General features: G+C 42.6%; 1 protein-coding gene across 8 annotated transcripts in view; it reads right to left on the reverse strand.

Annotated features, from left to right (window-relative positions):
* Window positions 1-22,228, reverse strand: part of JMJD1C (jumonji domain containing 1C) — a 168,382-nt gene that overhangs the window by 61,247 nt on the left and 84,907 nt on the right. The window contains exon 1 of one of the 8 annotated variants that reach the window (XM_068950828.1): window positions 4,453-4,589. The exons of 5 other annotated variants lie outside the window; for them this stretch is intronic. The gene's annotated coding sequence lies outside the window, so the exon portion shown is untranslated. Of the gene's footprint in view, window positions 1-3,934; window positions 3,957-4,452; window positions 4,590-22,228 lie in introns of those variants that run through there. 2 more of the 8 variants (XM_068950823.1, XM_009670375.2) reach the window with 2 other exon arrangements.

Here is a 22,228-nt window from a genome sequence, read left to right on the forward strand (position 1 = left end):
AGAGGAGAGAGAAAATGCAATTCTGAGGACAGATAGAGAGTAGGAAGAGGAAGTCACTAAAGAAACAAAGAAAAAAGCAGACAAGAATTATTAGGAAAAACTGTGCAGGATACAAGGGAAAAAAAAACCCAGAGCGATAGGAAAAGGAGAAGAAAGTTATTGCATAGGACAGAAAACAGGAACGAAGGGAAAAGTCAAAAGAAAAAAACGGTTTGAGACCAACTCTAAGATTACAGTTCAGCAGGAAAAGATGAGAAGGAGACACCAACACAGGTTACAGCCAATGAAGCACTGTGCAAATGCGGCAGTAACATCTGTAAGATTTTACTATTGCAGCACAACATCGCTAGCTCACGTGCAGCATCCTGCAGCAGCAGATCCCCAGTATGCACAAAAGGAGGCCAGGATCACCTCCGCCTTCTTCACAGATGGGGAAACCGAGGCAGAAAGCAATTACTTAACTTGACAGAAGTCATCTAAGCAGGCTAGCGGCAGTCAGTGACCTGCCTTCAGTCCCTCAGCACATCAGTGAATAAAGCAGAGGACGTAACAAATACACTGAACAGCTAATCAAACTCTGTTACCTACTTTGTAAGGTGTTGCCTTGTGACTGCTCTAATTAAAAGCTCAGCCTCTATAGAGCTTAAGTCCTAGCACCTACTAAACAATGAGAAACTATTTTGTAGGAGATATGTAATATTTTCTAATACACATATCCAACTCTCTATAAAAGTTCAGACGGAATGTTCTCCATTCTTGTTTCTATTCTATTTAAGGCTTTGTTTCAGTTATTAGCCCTTCTTGTATGACCCAGGAAAAACCCATCAGCCAATCAGCCATTTCCACAACAAGGTGCCTAGATGAAAGGGCTGGAAGGGCAGAAGAACATGGTAATGTACTAACTGCAGCCTCTTGAATAGCAAATAATTATTTAACCTCTAATGGCTAAGAAAAGGCATTTGCTCTTGCATCACTTTTCTATAATGGACCTTGTATTGTTAATACTTTAAGATGAGGTGGAGTTCACATCATATAATTGCAAAGCATGAGTGTATAAGCTCATGACTAGCAAGTAGATAATTTTTTAAACGTTGATGCGTCTTTCCGTTGTTAATTTGTATCTGCATCTTAACATATGTTGAAAAAGAATCAATTTGAAAAAGCAGAGCAACTTTTCAGACAATTATTGAGGTCAACAAATAAATTTCTGAGGACACACCGCATCATTAGCTGAAATGAAACCATGTGGAATGTGGCTTGCAGTTATCATTCAGGGATTTAGACAACACTAGAGATTAAGGTATGTGTGAGCCACTGGTTTATCTTACTGCTGGTATTAAAAGAACTAGTTCCAAATATAGATCTGTGAACGTGATTATTCTCAGAAGAGAAACGTAATCCCTTCTCATTTGCTTTCATAGCTCTAAGTCTCTAGACAGGCCAACGCCCCCGCAAGATGCATGTGAAGGATGCAGGCTAGCCTACAAGCACTGAGTAAAAATATGTAAATAAATAAAGCAAAACTGTGCCATGTCACACAGCTCCTCATAGGCAGATAACTACTCAGCTGAAAAAAAACTTACTTGACGTTTTTCAAGAGCTATTAGAAAACATTCCCACTATCAAAGAACAACAAAACCCCACCCTTTCAAAAGAAGTAGGCCTTAGGAAAGCAAAGTCCAGACTCCACCAGCTCAATGAGATATGCAGGCCACCAATGAGATAGCCAAACGGGTACAGATTTGAAAAAGTCTTTACACTAAAGGCACGACCACACTTTATACCATATGTAAGAAAAATAGACTAAGACTACAGCAGGCAAGAGTCAGCTACTAGAAACAAGCATGCGAGACATGTAATGACACGAAAAACAGATTTAAGAAGGTCTAACAGGCTTCTTGCAAACTTCCATAGAAAGATGCTCCCTCTTTGAGTTCCCAAGGTAGAGGACAAATCTCTGGAGAATCACACATATTGGCTGAAACCACTAAAAGCTGAACATCTTCAAACAAAAATCTCTGTTCTGAACTTGCAGAAAGCGTCCTTTATCGTCTACATTAACCCAACTCCCCAAAGACCACAAGTAAACAAAAGAAGGGCTTGAGCACACGCTCAATTTTAAGCGACATCTAACTTCACTATTCTTCTAAGTTGTTGTTTTAAAAAAAAACTCATTGCCTTTCACCAAATGAGAATCAATACTTGGCTAAAGGGTGCTCCATGAACGCACACACACACTGTGGTTTCTTTACCAGCACATTCACCGCTCCTGGACTGCACAGTTCTCACCTGCCTCCTCCTCGTTGCTGGTTCTGCCCCCAAACACACACGAAATAAGCCGCCTACCTACCAGAGACACCTGGCAGAGCTGTGAGACTGACAATAAAAGCGGTTTTTAAACTTTCTGAATTCCAAATAGATTTTTTTTTTAAAAAGAAAACATGAAGTATCATCACTTTGCAGTAAGGAATCTCAAACTTTTTGATGGCTTTCATCAAATATTCATAAATACGCAAGACTCACTGACTGCTTTTTCTAACACGTATAACAATAAAAATCACGCATTCATCATCTCGGCAACCCCATGGCAACCACAGGCCCTGCTTACCCTAAGAAGCAGTACTGCAAAAGCACAGAAAGCGTTTTTATCTCTGCTTAATGCAATTAAGCAGCTGGAAACATGGTAAGCCAACACCATGTGACCAGCCAGCGCTCCACACTCGCCAGCGTTGACTAGGGGTCCAAAACGTCTGAGAACTGCTGACTACAGGGTGTTACCTTAACATTTTTAGGTTGTTACACCAGAAAATTTTCATTCCAATAAACGCTCAGGTTACAGCTGAACTAACAGCTGTGTGCCCAGTTCATTAGTGCATGCAAAAATACTTCATTTGCATTACTATAGTTTAAACCTTGTTTAGCTGGGCACTGAACTCATGTGCCTGAAAGCCACTCTTCAGATCACAAAAGCACATTTTTGAATGTATATGTAGTGTATCTGCTTTTTAAAATTATCTGTCTAGAGGAACTTACGCTGCAAAGAAAATAACTTTTAAAACTAAGAATTTATTCAAGAAAGCCTTTCTTACTCTAAAACTTGTTAATACAACAGGACTCGTATTCTTTGGCAAAGACTGAAGCAATTTTATATGCTTTCCTCTTTAAACCCTCTTAAAAATCGAAAAGATCATATAAACTTAATTTATATGTACTGTTAAGCAAACTTTTCCATATACTGTTTTTTAGTGTGGCTGTTTAGTCTGCAATAGCGCAAACACTGGCACCTTTTCATCATGACACTTAATCATTAAACTTTGAAATAGCTGTAATTCTCTTCCAAAAGCTGTTTGTTGCCATGGTTTGTACTCAAAGGCAAATCACCAAGTGGAAAAGAATAGAAGATAAATAAAATAGATCTGAAATAAAAATCAAGCATCAAGTTCATTTCTCACAGCACAAAACCTCATTTATGCATTAACACAATGCATAAATGCACATGCACAAAATGTTTGTATTTCCTGTGACAGAAACGATTTCTAATTAAAAAAAAACCCATGTTACTTAGGACGCAAGTCTCTTCCCTACCTTTCAAGACAGGATATAAGAGCCTGTGAGTAAAATTAAGTAACTGGTAAAACGCAAGCTTAAACCGCTGACGCATAAGCGGTAACTAGTACTCGCTTCATACAAACTGACCGGAGGGGGTTGCAGCGGGAAGCCGTGACGTACGCAGAATGCTTTAACTATTATTTCAACTATTTTATAACGCTGTGACTCCTTACGGCTAAGGTCTGAATTGCGAGCATGACGTTAACATCAGAATTTCAACCTTGGTATTAAAAAAAAAAAAGTTATCATTTTTTAATTACGTCCTCAGACGCACAAGCACCGGTTAAATGCCCTTCCAGGCACCAAGCGCGGCTCTGCTACTCACCGGCTCCCCGGCGCATTCTGGAGCCCGCGCGCTGCCCGCGGTGCGCGCCCGTCCCCGCGCACAAAGCCGCGCCGCGCTGCGGCTGCCTGCAGCCAGGGGCGGCCCCGCCGCCTGCGCGCCCCGCCCGCGCCGCCCCGGCTCCGGCCCTGCGCGCTCCTGCGGCTCCCGGCGACACGCACGGCGTAGGGGCCGCGCGCAGGCCCCGCGCACCGGGGCTGGGGCTGCCCCCCCCGCCCCGCGGAGCGCGTCCCCGCGCAAACCACGCGGCGCTCAACACAAAGACAGGCGCGCGCCCCCGCGCACGGGCCAAGGCCGGCGCACGCCGCTCCCCAAGTTCAAAATTCGGGGGAAGGGGGGCGCGGAGCCCCCGCGGCCGCGCAGCCGGCCCCACTGCGGAGGCCCCCCCCTTCCCCCGGCCCCGCGGGGGCCTCCCCGGCCCCCGCCGGGCAGCGCGCGGCCCCCGCGGCCCCCCACGCGGCGCGGCCCCTTCGGGAGGAGGTCGGCCCCGCGGTACGCACCTGGCTCAGCGCCCCGCGCCGCCCCGCAGCATGGCCCTCCGCGCCGCGGGACCTCCGCCAGGCCCGCGCCCGCCTCCGCCTTTGAAACCAAAAGGAAAATGGTTCTCGGCGCGCCGCTTCCGGGTCGGCCCGCCCGCGCGCCGGGGGCGGGCGGCGGCGGCGGCGCGGCGGAAAGGGCGGGGCGCGCCGCGCCGCGGAGGGGCCAGCGCGCCCCCGCTCCCGCCCCGCCCCGCCGCTTACATAAGGGCGCGGGGAGGGGGCTCCGCCGGGGCGGGCAGCCGCGGCCGGGGCGCGGACAGGCTACGCGGGGCGAGCGGCCTCCCCTCCCCTCCCCTCCCCGCAGCGCCTTTAGCACCAAGCGCCCGGGGAGGGGAGGGGAGGGGGGGGAGGGGGGGGGATGCGCACGGCCACAGCGGAGCCCCCGCCGGGCCGGGGCTGCAGCCGCGCCCGCCGGCTCTGGCATGGGAGAGCCCTCCCGAAACGCTGTACGGCACCCGGGCCGGCAGCCAGCTAGAGCCTACCAACTGATGCGAAATATTTTAAAGCATAATCTGCTCATTTTCAACATACAACTAACTTATTTTCCCCTTGCTGATAAAAATTGATAAAACACAGGTTTTGCTACTGTTGTACAGAAGTTAGTGGTCCTAACCAACTAGCTGTTTACATGAAAACATCAAAGCATCTGAACAGCCCAAGAGAAAAAAGCGCACAGAGCTTTATCTAATAAGAAAACGGGTTCCAAACGGAAATTTAGCAATAACGCTTGTAATGCGTTCTTTGGTTTAGGCTCACATACACAAGTATGGATAGATTAAAAAAAAATCACAAGGGAGGCTGAGATACAGGCATTTATTTCCTCCAAACCCTTAAAACATGTACAGCTGTTTATGTTTAATTTCATGGAAAAATATAAAGCATGTATAAAGCATGTGCCAAGCAAGTATGAGAATAAGGGGAAATCAATTCATGACTACCCCTCTGTTCTCATCTTGAATTATTCCAAATGAGGTAAGCTTAAAGGTGCACTGGAATGCTATAAAACTGAGGTCTGAAATAACAAAATACTTAAGTACAGCTAAAAATTAAAGTTGAAACTGAATAGCTTTCTACCCACCAAGGACCCTTCTCAGGTAACTGCATTTCTTCCATCACGGTCTGGACACCTTGCGCACACAGCCAGGAAGGGAACCAGGCTACCTGTACGCAGTGCTTGGGACAGTATCCAGCCTCTGCTAAAACCATGCAACTGCAAAACCGGGCTTTGCTTTAAAGGCACATTTATCATAGGCAGTTTATTGTATTGATTTTTCCTTTTAAGTGGTCTTCCATGGAGGCTTGCCTAGCTCTAAGCGACAAAAATCAGCCCCACTCTGCTTAACTGCCTTATATGGCAGGGAGCTCCTGGGAGGGCGCGGGGCCTGACCCCGCTCCTCCTTTCCTGACAGTTGCTGCCTTGTCCCGCTGCTGAGGGCAGGGGCTCGCAGGCCCCGCGAGAGGCCCGTGCGGCCCTGAGGAGCCAGAGCAGGAGAGCGAGGCCTTCGCCCACCACCGCCGCGACCGGGCGCGGGAGCCACGGCCACTGCGGCCAAGGAGCACCCTAACCCAGCCCGCCAGCCTTGGCCCCGCACCACCCTGTCTCTAGGGAAAGGCTTTATAGCAAGCCCTTCAGAAATAACATTTCAACCTCAAATTTTCCTTCCCCTAAGGGCTGGGGGGAATACTGCCTCAACAGTTTTCACTTGTACCACGACAGATCACAGAAAACAATAAGACACATCCTTATTTCATGTATGGAGACTCAGTTGACGCCACCTTTGCATCTTTTGTTCCAAAGCCTGCCCACTCTCTGCCCCAGAACACAGCCATGAGCTCATCAAGTGAACGTGCAAATCCTTCACCTCTGAAAAGCAAAACTTCAGCTCTTAGTAATAGCTGACACAACGGAAAAGCCCTGAATTCAGATTTTGCCAAGTAGTCAACAAAAAGTATTTTTCAAACTTACCGTTTAATGCTATATTTCTATGATCTTCAATTTTAGCTTTTAAAAATGCATTCTAGATTACCTCCAAGTAGTACTAAACATCCCAAAGACATACTACTACTACTTTCACTAAATTCTTACCCCTCTCATGATAAAACAAACCCCTGAAACCTTATACCTCTAAAGTAAGAGCTTCAACACTGCTATTCATTTCAGTAAGTGCAAACAAATGAATTACGCCTACTAGAGAGCGCAAGCTGCTTCATGATACTATCAAACTAATCACGTTCTGATAGCTGTGCGCTCTGTACTATGACTGTCAAAGCAGGCAGTCCTTAATAGTACCCAAGACAGACACAGTGAAAATACACATCACAAGACTGTCTGGAGGACAGGCAAGTCTGAGTGTTTGGACAAAGCTTTATTAATAGACTGCAACTTAGTAACAAAGAGTATTAATACCCAGTGTAGCACCACTAATTCATAGCCACAAAAGTATTTTGCTAAAAATTCTAAACTGGCATCACTTATGCACAGAATGCTATCAAAACACACATATTCGAGTATTTTGCTTGAAGATGATCTCAGTGAAAATCCACTAAATGGGAAAACAGCAAAGAAAAGTATAACAAATGATGACGTTATTACTGGTGCAATTGCTCACATTCAGTACGCTATATCAACATAAAAACATTTACATCATTATGGCTTACTAAGTTTTCTGCAATATATGTATTTTTACAAAACAAAGATTTGTCATGTAAAAGCACTAGTGCTGGCTTTCAAATAATAATTTTTAAAATAAGCATTCTTTTAGAGTCCTAAAGCCCACAGAAAGTATTTGCATCCAAGTTTGCTAATGACATATGCAAAATACTACACTTGAGAGCAGCTTATTTAATAGCCACGTTATTTTAGCACTAGTTTCAACTACCGTTTGCTACATCTCCCAGCGAGGCATGAACTCTGTCAAGCAACGGGTCCTGTGAGGCTGCCCAACAGAGCTGCCTTTGTTCGGTGGCACTGCCAGCCCCCTGAGCCAGAGCAGCATCCAGCGCTGCACTTCGCAAACAAGCCGTGACCTTCAATTACTGTCTTGGCGCACTGCCACAGGATACATGTATTGCTGCTAACACTGTGCCCTATTTTGCAGATAATCGCTAGAGCTACAGATAATCATTAAAATCTACAGAAAACCACAAACATTCCTTTCTTAAAATTGTAATTGTAACTTCAACTACTGCAAGACATTCCTCTGGTACGCTGCAGGAACACACCCCGCGCCTCGCCTGAAGCCTAGGAGAATGGTAATACTGCAGTTCTGTATTTGTAGGTGGTGCACCATTGCACACGCTTCTGCTGGAGGTTTTAGGTCTGTTGTTGTTGTTTGTTGTGAGGAGGAAAGCCCATGGATTGTATTGGCACAGTTTTGTTGCGGTTGATCTTTTTTCCAGAAGCCTTTAACACACTTGCAGATTTTTCACTTGAGCACATCAACACACAAGAGTTTCCTCTTCAATTCGTGTCCAGTCATGTTTGCTCATCGAGGCGCTGTACGATTCGAACGTGCTCGGCAGCCCTGCGCGGGACGCTGCTTGCTGGCAGCGCAGCGCGGCATGCAGCTCCTTTGTTGGAGCAGAGGAGCCAGGGCTTCTCCGGGGCCAGCTGGAGCCCTTTTATTTGCAGGCTGGCCGCCAGCCAGCTCTGCAAATGTGAGTCATTGGCCTTCTGGTAGGCTACTGGCACAGCGCAGCCAGAAACACAAGGACATTGGGAAATTAAAGTGCACACAGACCAAGGGGGTTCTGGTTTAACCCTATTTTAGTTACGTGAATGCAGGGTGCAGTAAACAGATTTAACTATAAAACACAGTCCTTACCCGCACGTAACCCAAGAAACACATGTATGTGATACTAACTGTTGGCCACAAAAAAACACATGCAAGTGTAGTGAATGAATAAATATTTTAAAATAACTATTCAAAACAAATGAAAGTCATTTCAACCGGCCTTCATAATTTAAAAAGTGTTTTCTTAATCATCTTCCTGTGATTAAAGCCCTACATTTGCTTAGCAAGCACGATTGTTTTATGTTGTTACTACTGCAGAAATAGTACAGTGCAGGAGCAGAGCTATGGACAGTCTCATGTCAACAGAAAAATAACATTTCCACTAGACAATCAACTACTTTTGATTACATACCTGTGCAAACCAAGTGAGTTCAAATGGCGTACATAAGTGCAGAAACCAAAGTCCAAAGGGCAAATTAATGCGTGTGAAAAAATCATTACTACAAAGGCTGCAACACATGAAACAACTGACATTTAGATCCTGGTTCAGTTGGCAGATTCTTAGTCAGAGAATTTTTTTGGTATGGAGGTAGGCAAACCTTACAGGGAGACGTCTAATCAGGCAAAAACTTTACCAGGCTTTTTTTTTTTTTTTTTTTTTTTTTTTAGTAATTTTTCAGAATTGAGCAGCAGAGGACAACTGTGTACATGGAGAAACATGGGTTACAAACAGTGAATCACTTCTGCTGTAAATCAGTTAGCGCTGATACATATCTCAGATTGAGCCAACTGAAAATTTGGTTTCCATCTTTAATATTTTCAGTCATCTAGAATCCCTTTTGTCCTTGCACTGGCAAGCGTCATGGGTTTTTAAGACTGCATGCATCAACATGACTGTGCAACTTTCCCCATTACTTCATCTGACACCAGCACTGTAATCACAGCTCTGAGAATAAGCTCTGTTAGTAAACTTTTGCTCCTTTCCTGGCTGGATTGGTTGTCCCTGCTGCAACAGACCAGTAATCTTGGTAAAGGAAAATGCAGAAGACTGGCACTGAAAAGAAATCATTGCCGACAACAGTACTGCATGACTTTTCTTACTTGCTGCAGCTTGCTTACGAGCAAACTTCAGAAACTAGGTGTTTTGAATGTTTATGAGTAACTTCAGACTAAGCTGCTTTTGTTTTTCCCATTTTAAAATAGCAGTCCTTTGTACAAATTCAAGTTGCTGTTTCAGGTCTAAGCTAACTAAATAGTCTTTTCTACAATTGCTGTCTCTGGTTTCTTTTCTTCCCAGTCCGTTCTACACTTTCACTAATTCAGCTTCTGTCAACAGCCTCTCACTAACATTTCTCTCTTGCCTAGCCTCAGGATTACACCATTTACAGACACAAATCTTCCTATGAAAACCTATGGAAGAAGTGCTCTAACTCCAGACTTACGATTTATGCCCCCTGTCCAAACACAAAACATTGAGCCGTCTCTCAGGCATCACTTTGTGGATGGTTGTCATCTCAAGCCCAGCGCCGCTGTAACAGCCCTGTGCTTCCCTGGGCCCTCTCCCCGGGTCAGCTGAGCACAAATGCCGTGCCCCTGCCACTCGCTCCAGCTCAGTGACATCGGTGGCAGCCTCGAGCGTGCCCTCTCCCTCAGCTCTGGGTCCAGCTAACATGCAACTCTCGCAGCTTGTTCTGACAAAGCCTATAATGTACAAGTTTTTCTACCCGTTCCCATAGTTAAGAGCATCAGTCTACGCTCATCTTGCATTTTGATTACTTAAGCCTCCTTTTCTCTGGCCTTAATACATGCGTATGCGCCCAGCTCAGGTCCATTCAGGCTGCTGTTACAACTAACACTTCTTTAACCCACCAAGCGCTCTATTCGCACTCCTCCCCCCAGCAGTCTCATCACATCAAACTGTACTTTCAAAAACAGTGTCTCCCAATCCTACTGTCTTTCATTTATCAATTTCAGGAATAGCTTACTGGCAATGCTCGCAAAGCTGACTCATAAACATCTTTCAATTTGCTCCTTAAAATTCTTCTATTCCGCAATGACCTCAGAAACCTTGATACTGGTTTGGCCACTACTACCTTGATTTCCTGTGCTAGAGCAATGCCTCCTATTTCCCATCTGCCTGCCTGTTTGTGTCTGCTACCCTTGACTTATTGTCAATTTTTTAACTCCTTGGGAAAAAAGCAGTTCATGTTACATTGTGTAACTCATTGCACAATGAAAACCCGGTCATTAACATGGGCTGCCAAGGGCCATGATACTGTGCCACAACAGCAATTAACCTTGGGACTAGCTTCCATCTTCCACAAAACAAGCACAACAGCTTCAAGTTCACAATGTTCTTACCCACATTCCTCTTCCAATATTCATCAACCCTTTTTAACCCAGATGCTAGCAGTGTTTTTCACTATTCATGCTTCTTCAACCGTCTTGCCTCCCTTGCAATACTGCTGAACTCCCAACTCATTTATTGGCTTTATTCTCTTCTTCCAATCCTATCACCAATGTTCACCACACTCTTGCATCCTCTTCCCCCCAAACTTACTGGGCACAACATTCATTTTCCCCACCTCCTTCCTGCTTCACCTCCAAAAAAACAATCTCAAACATCAGCTTTGAGCTTCTTATATTCATTGAATCACTGCCCTCCTTCTGATTCAGCAGCTGTCACTGCCTGCTCGCTCATACTTCCCACAAACTGAAGTCCATTACAGAGTAAGTCTCCACCTTTCATCCTCCTACTATTTCCTGCCTCCGCTCATACTACATTCCCTATTGCTTCTTTGAAGTACATCTCACTTCCTTAGAGTCACCAGATCTACCATTTGTGAGCTCCCTTTCTCCCTTTTCTCCCCAGAGCTTAAATACCTGCCTCACCTCTTTCCATCTCACCTCCCATGTCCTCGTTAGCTTCAATTTTCAGAGCAATAATTTTTTCAGTTCTACGGTTTTTCAGTTCTTCTGCCTGGCCCCTCCCTATCTCTGCCTTTCATCTAAGGCATCTTATTCATCAGCTTACTCAGCTTCCTCTCTCTTCAGTGGACTGCATTTTATTTTGCATTTCTCTACTTGCTCTTCTGTAGCAGAACTGGGGGTGCCTCCTCCCCACCAAGAGCTGTGCTTCCTGCTGCAGCACTGCCTCCTGATTGCTCAGACAGCCCTTCGGTTTGGGGATCTCCCTCGGGACCAGCCCCCGGATCCATCCAAGGCAAAGCCAGGGTGTGGTTCAGAGGATGGCTCACCCCAAGCATCACTTCCTCTCTTCAGCAGTGATGACAACGCGCCCACACCGATGTTTTCCGTTTCCACAGTCCCACAACAGTATCCAAGCAACTCCTGTAGTGTCAAATGCTCCCTGCGTGCCTGATGCCACACCCAGGGCATGCAGCACGTTCTTGACATCATGCTGTCAAATAGCCATTCGGGTGGGCTCTAACAACTAACTCAGTTACAGAGTCGCTACAAGGGCTGAAATAGCCTCCTGAGAGAGATCTGACATCAGAAGACAAGATCTGATGGACAGGTTGAGCTGGAGCTATCCGGAATAAGAAAAGCCTCAAGAGCACCTAGAGCCTGAAGTATGAGAATCTCAAAAAAACCCCAAACAAAAAAAAACTCACCACACACAAGAACACACAGCAGTATTTTGGAAAAACATGTCCAAAAGCAGCTAAAAGAGGGAAACGCCATTTCTTCAGTCCTCATATTTATTCCTTTTAACTGACATCAGTGTGCTTCACTGTTTGTTAGGCTGAAAAAGAGCTGTGGAATAATTGCATCACGCTTGCAATACGTTCAGTTGTTTTTTTAAGTGAATACTTAAATGCATACAACTTATTTCTTCCTTCCCTGCTTCCATCATCTCCAAAAAATTAGGATTCACATTTTCTAGTTGTGCACGCTTTCTATCTAGCTATCTCAGGGAGCTATCTAGCTCCCTTAATAGGGAACGGTCATTTGAAAACAGAGGGGACTACTCCGTTCTTTTCAATTCAGTGCCTATACGCTCTCCTGCGGTTCTAACTTGTTGGGAGTAGGGTTACAGTTAAACATTTCTCTGTTTTGCGATTCATTATTTTTTGCCCTTTAATATCCTAAATTCATACATTACTTTAAGCATAACAAAATATCTTCTTTTCGCAGTATATTTTCATATTTCTAAACATTAAGATTTAACTATCAAGCTACATCAATATTTTACCTATGTAAACAGCTCTACCTTACTGAAACATTTTACAATATAGTCCTCAAAAATATTAGATTATCTCACCTTCATGTGTCACGTAAGCAGGGAGGGATAAAATCTAGTTTCTTAAAAGTCAAACTATGATCAGAAATATTTAATCTTGAGCAGTATTTTTTTCCTACCATGATTGTTTTATAATCGTACTGTGACTGTGTTGGACTTCCTGCACTGAGATGTGCAGTTAATGACACACTTGTTTGCCATGAGCAAGGGGCGTCATTCCTATAGCATAAAAGGTTTGGGAGAACCTCTCAAAGACAAAAACTTTTATTACAGGACTAATTACAGGCATAAATTATCAAGAAGTTGAGGTTAAAGTTTACACTTAATACAAAGCCTGAAGGAACAGACAAGATTTTAGTCAATAAATCCCTGCTTCAGAGTAATGTTGAAATACTGTTGACACACCATCAATCCATCTATCTAGCACACAGATTGGAAAATAACCTAGATATCATAACGGATCTCCCTTAACCTTATTTTTAGATTCTTGCATCTGCTCTCCCACACCCTTGTCCAGCAGCAACCCTGATGGACCAACACAATTTTTTTCCTTTCAGGAAAACAGAGGACAGATGGTGTTGAAACTATTTCTCTCAAATAAACAAGTTTTCCACTTTTTATAAATTCACTCATCTTCACACTGCGACAGCTGTGAGTTTAAAGATAAAATTAAAGTGATCCAGATCTTGCTCATCTCCTTTCTCTAAGGTCTCTGAAAGGTCACACAAACATGTCTCACTTAAGTTTGCCACTACATGCAAAATGCATTTCTTTTCTGAATTCAAGCGCACCGGTATATTAGAAAGCAACTATCTACATGCCCTTCTGATTCTTTCAGATGTGTGTCTCAAGCCTGGATTGTGAACTCAGGAACTTCTGGATTCATCTCTATACTATATTAGACAGTATTTACCTCCAAGACCTATTTATAGAACTAATTACATTCCCTCATTCCTTCCGTACTAGCCCACATTACAACATTACTGGCCTACACTTGCTACACCCACCTGGTCTCTCTTGTTAGAGGGTACTTCTACACCCTGGTTATCCGCCTAATCCTCCTGGGCATCCTGTCCAGTTTGAATGTCTCTCTCTCGAGCACAGCTGGCTAGAATTACACATGCTAGTCTAAAGACACTCTCCACAGGTGTTTTTGGGGGCTGCTAGCATGCCTCGCTATTGCAGAAATACTGCTTGTGCTTCCCCGCGTCGCAGCTGCGCTCCTCTCTGCGTCACACCACAGGTTCAGAGCTGTCCCGCGAGCATCGGGAAGCCCCAGACAGTCTTCCTGTCAGGGCTTCCAGGGGGTAAGCGCTCGAGTATGTTTGCCATCTGCTCCTAAATCCACAACTTTGTGCTTTATGAAGTTACATTTCATTCCACTTCTATTACTTCATTTCTCAAGGACGTTCAATTGCACCTGTACTAAAACCTCATCCTCTGTGTTAAGGGCTGTGTTTAGGGCTCCTCCTACTTCATATCATCTGCAGATTTAAGCAACTTCACTCAAATATTTCAGAGAAAGCACTAAGCAAGTCATTCTCAAAACGTGTGAGAAACTATTGGCAACCAGACCTACCTCACCACTACATAGCTCCACCTATTTCAACACCACATAGCTAATGTCTTATAAGCCAATTCCTTATCTAACTTACTGTTCACGCTACTAATCCTCATCTTCCTCTGACTGTTCGTCACTTGACATAATACGGACGGCATTACAGGAGGCAGGATGAATGACATGATTGCATTTGCTTGACCTAGAACAAAGCCGACCAGTCTTTTTTGACTGGTCCCTGATCAAGCGGGTCCCTGATCTTGCCTTTCAAGGCACTGATGGCAAGAAAAGCCCATAATTAAGGGGAAGGGGAGTAGGCACAGAGCAGCTATAATCAGTCTATTTGTAAATACTTAAAACAAGAAGATGAGTGAAAGCTAGCTAGAATTTGAAATGGGTAAATTATGTCAAAGCTAATTTCCTTCTCAATTAGAACAGCAGACTTGAGAACCAGACCTATATCCTAATTTAAATATGGTTTTCGACACTGTCTCCTATATTTTTGTAAGCAAGCTAAAGAGATTAGGCCCAAATGAAACTGCTGTAACATGGATGCATATCGAGAAAAAACAGATCAGATATCGCTACTTCACTGCCAAAATATGGATCTAGAATGGAGTTCCAAAGTCACCTACTCTGTGCCTGCTTTTATTCGCTGTTTTCATTAATGACCCAGATGATGGCACAGAGACTACATTTATTAAATTGACAGACGATATCCAGCTTAATGAGACTGCAAATTATACTGGAGGACAAAAAGACAAACTGGAAAAACAGTCTGAGGAAAAAAGATGAAATGCAAAGCATTACACAAGCAGGTAATCGACTGCAGAAACACTGAACAGGGAACCACTGGCTAAGTAACATTTCCCCTTCCCCCCCAAAAAAGAGAGAGAGAGATTATGTTCAATTTATGAAGTTCTATGAGTTAACAATATCATGTTGTAAAAATGCGAACACGATACCTGGATTTATGAACTTTAGTACAACCTGAACTCCATTCAGCCTTCATAAAGCCGCAGTTGGAGCACTATAAAAGGAGCGCAGTTTTGGACACCATCCTTCAAGATGGTGTGTACTCAAAAGAGAGCAATAAAGTGATCAGAGCTTTGGAAAATACTGTGGATGAGTAGAGACTGAAAAAACTGGGAGGGGAAGATAGAGTGGGGTGTGTCTTCAAGTATGAAAACAGGATGCTGCAAGGAATAATTTCTTCATCTCTACAGCAGACAGAACAAGTTTTAAACAGCCTTAATTTAGATTAGATGATCTCAAAGTCTTTTTCAGTCTTATGATTCTAGACTAGCTGCAGGGTCACTTCCCTCTCCCAAAGAGAATAGCATTTAGAAACACAGTCCAAATTAATGCTATATTTAAGTCACTTTTCACTGGACCATGTCCCTCCACGCCCAGCTTCTCTGACCATCACTAACTTCAAGCCTGTGCCCTTTGGCAGTGATATTCTGCCACTTGCAAGAGTTTTGAGCTGCCACCTTCTCCCTCCTGCGCTTCCCAATCCATAGACGGAGCGGCAAAGGGAGATGTACCTCAAACGTGGGAAAGGTTCTGGCAGATCACCTCCAACCTGAAGGCCACAGGCTGACCCTCCTTCTCTAGAAAATTAATTCTAATCAAAAAAAGCTATTGGGTCACTGAAATACTACCTTTGAAACAGGTGTATTTTACTTTACTCTGTTTTCTTTGATCTCTAGGTAAGTCCTCGATTATTCTTCCAAAGCGTGCTCTAAACCTTTGCATACTGTGCAGGCTGACTGACAGGCTTTTAATTGCTTGCACAACTCTCCCTCTCCCCCTCTTTAAGAGGCACAGCTTTCTCCAGTCATCAGTACCACCCTGAAGGAAAGATTAGCCAAAATACTTACAATAAGCACTAATTCTTTCCCAATTCCGAGATGGAAATTTCTCTTGGTTTGAGTATTTTACGATCCTTAAGTTGCTTCTGGTTGTAGTAATTTCCATTCTCTTACTATCCTTATACATCTTGCCTTTTTCTCTGTAGTTATCATCCTTATTGAAAACTGAGCTAAAGCTATGTAATGTCTTAGCTCTGTATTACTGCTATTCTCTACCTCTCTCACTACACAAGAACTTATTTTTCTTTTGTTTTCATGTTTTCATGAAGACCAAAGTCACTTTCTAGAGACAAACCAGAAATATTGCGACAGACGTTTTGCCACCCAGTCTTTTTCCCCTTTGCTCACAGGCTCCCTGCATTAGTCTTATTCTATATCTTCAACCCGGCTATTCATTCCTTTTGGTCTGCAGACCACTAGAACCGATCCTTACTCAGGATACAGTTTCCAGATAAAATTTAAGGACTTCCGACTTCAAAGAAATTGAGTCCTCAGGCTCCCTATGCTTTTGATCACTTTGGCTTATTTAAATTTGCCAGGAAGACACAAAAACCTAAATTCCAAACCAAGTCTCATATGTTTTTTCGTGTGTTTTAAACTGAATCAACTCATGACAACTCCGGCTGCAATTCTGAGTTCCACGTAATCTGATTATCTGACTGCCCCGAACGGGAGAGTGCTGCTCCACCGCCCTCGCCCAGGTGCTCACTGCACGGCCTCTGGCAGCCTGATTCGGCAGCACTCCTTCCCCCGGCCTGGCCCATTCCCTTCCTCTGGCATCAGCTGGCTGATCCAGCTCGCGCCTTGGCCGCGGGACTGCTGGGAGCAGCTAGGCAGGGGCAGGAACAGGAGTGAAGCCAGCCCTTTCAGCAGCTGATTAAGCATAAAGTGAAACTGAATGCCGAGTCCAAAATCATTTTCTAGAATATCTTAATAGCTTTTCAAACTGAAGTCTAAAATAAGCAAGATTCCCTGTTGGTTCAGTGACTAGTTTAAAGAAGAAACTTGCCAGCAATCACATGCAGGAATACCTGGGCCCTCTCATTTCTTCTCTAATCGGAACCTGTGAAAGTAAACCATCTCACAACAAGCAGTATTTATCTAAAAACACTACAGAGATCACTATTTGGATTCAAGTCAGACCCTGGGGCTAACAACAAGGCTTTTTTCACTCTATCATCTTTCTCCAAAGTGGTTTGGAGCCAAACTGATTTTGGTCTGTCCTTTTTACACCAAGATGTTTTTTCTAGTCTACTATATAATTACTACTGCACGACTTTTCTTTTCTTTGTTTTAGCTATTTCTGAACAGCACAAAGTCCTTCAATACAGATATTCCAGTTAGCAGCATTCTACCATGCCTCTGATACTCAGATGATATTTTTTTATCCCAACCTCTCTCAGAAGCTCAAATTTCTCCATTTTGCTGTCTAGGCTCTCAATATGTATACAAAACATTTCAGTTGTTTCTTAGTAACCACATATTTATTCAGTTGAGATCTTTCCCTAGATGCAATGCCTGACTATCATTTTCCTTAATCTTGGAGCACTTTTCCTTCTCAATTAGTACTCGTTTTCTACCCACTGGCACTCCTCCATATGCTGAGATAGGAACAAGGGTTTACCCAATAGCTCTCTGCTGTGAGCTAAAGCCTGAATGGAGGCTGCATATGTCAGTCACAGCTTTTTTCCTTACATGGAAGTTCTCAGCCATTGCACTAGCCACCTTCTCTGAAGGCAATTTCTCCAGGTCCTGGGGTAGAGCCTATCTGTAAGAGCAATCTCTCCTCACGGCTCTGTCCTCTTCCAGGGACTATAACAGTTCCACCTGAGATCACCAGAACACCCAGCCTAAGTGTCTCCTCCAGTACAGCATACACATCCACTGTGGTGGAAAATTTGCTGTCATTTAGCCTATCATGAAGGCTAACTATGGAGCCTTTCCTTCCTGCTCCCCTCCCGCTCCAGTCTCTTCAGGATCTTTCTCTGCTTTCTTATTCTTCCTTATTTTCCCATTCAACAGTATAAAATGGTAACACCAAGAAGTCTGCAGTTCTTCAGCCACATAAGCATGCTCTTCATCCCAGGATCTTGGTAAAATTCCAGCATCATTTCCAGTTGCTTCTTGAGCCTCCCCCTTCTTTTTCATGATTTTGAGCCCTATTAGATTTTCATGCATATACAGCCTGTATGAGGCATTCACTTAAAGACAATATACATCTCAATTTCTGTATCTAGTCATATTTATTAAATCTGCCATTTTTCAAGTTCCTGCACTGCTCCCTTGATTATAACTGTCATCCTCGCTTTCAAAAAGGGATGCACGCTAATCTGCCTTGATAAACTCACAAGTTACATGTCAACCACTTATCAGCTGCTTGACTTTTGAAACCTTTTGCCTAAACGAGTTTCATCCCTTCCTTTAGTTTAGCTGCAATTAGCAGCAGGAATCAGTGTCAAACGCAAGTTCAAATCCTGCCTGCAAATTACATCCAAATCAACCACCAGTCAGAAGACGCACAAATTTCACTGATCCTCAAGAAACAAGGTTTGCTCCCCTCCCCCCCCCCTTTTTTTTTTTTTAAAACCAGGGCAAGGGTCCTATACTGGCTTCGTTGATCTTTATTAAAACTTCAGTGCTTTATAACAATACTAGATGTGTCAAAGATGTCTGTTTTGGCTATTCCCATGGAAGTCTATCCAAATTTGGCAGTTAGATGCCGCTGGGGGGGGGTGGGGTGGGGGGGTGGATCAACGTTCACAGATGTTTAACTGAGCCGTGTTAGCAAGAGGCTGTTTCCTTTCCTTCCCTTACAGTTTCTGCTCTTGACTAGTGCAGGCTGTTGTCGGACATTAGAACCAGACACGTCCCCCACTGCTGGGGCCCAGCCACCAAGAGGGGAAAGGGAAAAGGAGCAGGGGACAGGTAAACAACTGTGAGAAGGGTGAGGAAGAAAAATAGGGACAACAGCTAGTAGTGGGTTAACGAGAAGAGAAACGCCTGTGTAGTGCCACGGCACGTCCCCTCTGGAACTTGGGAACGCACCTAGAAATCCCATGCTACGTTCCTCTACTTTCTAGCAAAATGACTTAGTGCTTTTGTTTTTGTACCTGGGCCACAAAAACAACCAACCTACTGGTGTGAACAAACGGCTTAACTCTGTTAAATGCTCAAGTACTAAATGATGTACTGAGGATTTAAACTTCTCTCTACCTCATTAACTTCTCTCCGCCATTGAAAATGGACCTCTGCAGGGACTCTCCAGCATAAAATACATTAGGAAGGAGCAATATTTTATTTCTAAAAAGTAGTATGTTCTTGACGTAAACAAACAGAAATCACACGTGCACTCGCCACACTCTCCTGATACACTTTCCCGTTTGACAGCTTCCACTCTTTTCAAGCTCATATGACTTCTGAAAACTTTTGCCATTTCTAAGATATGGTAATACTTCAGTGGTGATGAGAAATACTGGCAATTTTTGCCTTTCAATTTAGTATAGCTACTGTAAATTAATTATTGAATATTCCTTATTCTCCTGAAAATCATGTTCAATTTTTTGTAACATTTTGTAACAACATTCCAATTGAATTTTTAAATTAGATTCTTTTTTGTGGCTTAACAAGCCAAGCATAACTGCTACAAAATAATAAATCAGGTAACAGATTTATTTTTCCTTTCAAGATATAATTAACAGCACTTATTCAAAAAATAAAGCAAGCAATGAGTAGAACTTGAAATAGTGAAGCCTGCCTTTGCTCTTTGTACACTAATTTCTGTAAAATGATTTTAAGAACTTACTCCCTTCCTCACCGCCAAAACATCAAGAGCGAGCTTTATGTTATTTAGGTATTGAGGGAACAAAAGCGCAACTCAGACTGACAGATTTGTATTTTCCTGTGAAAGAGGCCTCTTTCAGAACAAGACCCAGAAATGTATCTAGATGATAGGGCAAGCACTAAATCTTTAGGACACTTTTTTCCCCACTATGTTATAGCTATATAACATTGTACAATAAATTACTTCCGGAGAATCCATAAACTGCATGACCCATTTCTAGTCAAAAATCCCAGCTGTGACTCACATAGCCCTTTTGCCTCTAAAAAGCTGACAATCATCAACCATTTTTTCAAAAGTTGTGCTGGTATAGCAAAGAAGAGGGGATATGTTTTCTGATGTATATAAAAGATAGCTGTGCTTCTTTTTCAAAAAGTAATGTTCAAAACTGTTTTTCTTTCTGAAAAATCACTTGGGCATGCCTGCATAAGAATGTTTCATTTCTGGCTCCATCTCTGAAACAAGAAAAATCTACCTTAGTTTACCTATAAATTTTCCCAGGTCTGCTAATTTTAAAAGGGAAGGGGTTGAAGAAAAGCCAATTCAATGTTTTGAGTTCATTTCAGCAGAAATAGAGATGTGCTACTAAGCACCTATAATAGTGGGGTTTTTTTTTATAATATAAGAAAGAATTTATCCAACTCAGGGAGATAGAACAGAATTATATAGGCTATGGAAGATCTCATATTCAAATGTGTTTTATAAAAATTGTGCTTCCCCTCTATTGGCAAATTTTTCTTTGCCTTTAAGCTAAAAGATGACTTAAATAACATATCAATGGACTTCAGAAATAAATACTTTATCACTGTAATGAAGAAGAAATGGACCACTGGTTGCCACAGCAGAATCTAAATTAAGTTTCTATATTTAGAAGCGCCACCTTTCTTTTGAGGATAGTAATGTGCTACAGTTGAAGGGCAAGAGAATTAAGTCTTACAAAGTTGGTATATCAGCTCCTTAACTTAAGTATGGGTGGCAAAAGAGAGAAGTGAAAGAAATTCATATGTAATGATGATAAATGCCAAACGTGATGATAAATGCCAAATGTAATTATTATGCCAAATTAATGCTCCTCTTGTAGAAGATGGGAGGCATGTACATTTGAAAGTAAAGTTTAATGAGTTATGTTATAGATCTTTAAAGAAATTAAAAGGGCAAAACTATTCATTCCATTAGGAGCTCTATATTTATGACCTTTCAAACATAAATCAATTAAAGCATTATAATAATGACCCCAGATATCTCTGTTATAGTAGTAGTATTGTATTTAGTAAGGTCTAAGGGTGAAGACCGCTGCTTCTATTTCAGAACTGAAGACAAATTTGCATTATTAAAGCTTAGCTGTTTAATTCCTTCTGTATCTGTCAGACCAATAAAATATATTAGCTCTTCCACAAGCATTACTTGCACATTCCTTTTACAAAAATAAAACACAGATTTTTTTCCACTGCATGTTTATTTTTTGCTACCTGTGGTACCTCAGTTACACTTTTGCTTTTGGTCATTGACCCAGATTTTTAGAAAACTGATTCTCTGTCACAGAGAAACAATTTTTTAAAGTAGACCCTATGAGCAATAGTCACTCGTACTTCATTTCTGCCTTTGAGTTTGCCTCATTTTAACCACTGAAACATTCCTAGTTTGCAGTTATTAAAAATAGTCAGAGTGACCCTAACTCATTTATTTAGTTTCTAAAACATTCAGCATCTCCATGTTCCATTCCAAATATGAACTATTTATTTCCATTTCAATTGTAACTAGATACTCTAGGACAGATTAGTAGAAAATACAAATTGTTGAGCTAAGCTGTAGCATTCAGAAAAGCTGCACTACCTCAGGAACAATGGACTTCATATCGGAAGCTACTTTCACTCACATGCACACAGAAGAAGGGGAAAAAGGAGCAATATAAAAGACCTTGAATTAACCACAAGACTGGCATATAACTAATTAGTCTGGAAAAAAAGGTAATTCTCATACTATGTAAAATTACAGCCTTAACATTCAACTATGTACCCATGTAGAGGAACTGACCTGCTTTACCTAGGTGTTTAAACATTTAGCAGAACATTGGCAAGTCATTGAAATACTTTCCCAGCTTCTTAAATCATCCTGCCAACTCAAATATAAGTAGACTTTCCTTCAGCTATGACTATTTTAACGAAAAAGTGAAACCTGTTCTAATATATAGTTTTTTCTTCTCCAATCTAGTAATATCTTGCAATTCTACTTCACATATATGAACATTTAGACTTTTATATATATAATATATATATAAAAATAAAGGACAAAAATGTTTTCTCTGAGATGCCTGAGCACATCTCCCTGATCTCTAGATTATAATAAACTAATTTTAATAATATAAGTGAAATGTATACTTTAATGGGGTCAGCATTCTGCTGTATAGGCTAGCTTTTCCAAGCAGAGAACTCTCACATAGGGCTAAAAATTATGACTTAGGGGCTAGAG

This window comes from Struthio camelus, chromosome 7 (assembly GCF_040807025.1).
Source record: "Struthio camelus isolate bStrCam1 chromosome 7, bStrCam1.hap1, whole genome shotgun sequence".
NCBI classification, from domain to species: domain Eukaryota; kingdom Metazoa; phylum Chordata; class Aves; order Struthioniformes; family Struthionidae; genus Struthio; species Struthio camelus.